General features: G+C 40.3%; 1 protein-coding gene across 1 annotated transcript in view; it reads right to left on the bottom strand.

The window, feature by feature from the left end:
• The window catches only part of LOC117949496 (leucine-rich repeat-containing G-protein coupled receptor 5-like), a 16065-nt gene extending 15900 nt beyond the window's left edge, over window positions 1-165 (bottom strand). Inside the window, exon 1 of the mRNA XM_034879796.1 lies at window positions 1-165. This exon is cut by the window's left edge and continues 281 nt beyond it. The gene's annotated coding sequence lies outside the window, so the exon portion shown is untranslated.
• Between the last annotated feature and the right edge of the window lie 844 nt (window positions 166-1009).

The raw sequence follows: 1009 nt of genomic DNA, 5'->3' as shown, positions 1-1009 counted from the left end.
GGGGGGGGGTGTCTCAATCTGACTGGGACGCCGTGCTGCCGCCTTCTGCTGTCTCACGGGTACTGCAGAACTTTAAAGGATCATTCTAACTATATTACAATATTTTCAATCTCTGAGATCTGGATGTTTAATTCAGTTTTATTTCATTTATAGTGTCAACTTATAACTTAAGTTATCTCAAGACACTCTACAGTAAGAGTAGGTCTAGACCACGCTCTATAGTTGACAAAGACCCGACAGTACCCCACAAGACTAATCAGTTGGAGTGCCACTGTCAAGGAAAAACTTCCTAATAACAGGCAAAGACCTCAGTTGTAGTTGTGTTGGGCACACACACACACACACACACACACACGGCCCAGTCCTGGTTCGATTCTGACCCGAGGCCCTTTGCTGCATGTAATCCCAGCTCCTCCTTTGTCTTCAACTGTTCTATCCATTAAAGGCAAAAAAGGCCCCAAAAAATTATATTTGAAATAATAGAAAATAATAGCAGCAGTGCAGGGCGTTGAGCTGGACCAGAGCAGCAGCTGCAGCCACGATCCAGGTGCGACCACAATCCAAGGAAATCTGCAAGGCATAAAGCACAAGGACTCAGAGGAAGAAGCCAAGTTAGGGACACGCATTAGGGACATGAATGCACACAGATGGAAAGAAATTATTACTTTTATTATTATTATTATTATTACTACTTGTAGTAGTAGGTTCTTTAAATACTAAAATACTTAAAAACAAATTAGATTAAGTTAAAGTATTGTAAACTGAACCTACAGTTTTTCTAGCCTCCTGGAACATGAGGAGAAAAATATTGCGTCTACGTAAGACTGGGCCATATATGGATATTATATCAACATTGATATAGGAGACAAGATATTATCTTAAATTTTGGATAGCTTTATATCTTAATATGACATGTGTTGTCTTTTCCTGCTCTTACATGCTGTGTTATAGTAAAGTAAATTGGGTGCTTTCCTGTTAAATTCAATTTTACCCCCCCCCCCCCCCCCCC

This window comes from Etheostoma cragini, chromosome 8 (assembly GCF_013103735.1).
Source record: "Etheostoma cragini isolate CJK2018 chromosome 8, CSU_Ecrag_1.0, whole genome shotgun sequence".
In the NCBI taxonomy this organism is placed as follows: domain Eukaryota; kingdom Metazoa; phylum Chordata; class Actinopteri; order Perciformes; family Percidae; genus Etheostoma; species Etheostoma cragini.
This window is presented reverse-complemented; position numbering and strand designations above follow the sequence as displayed.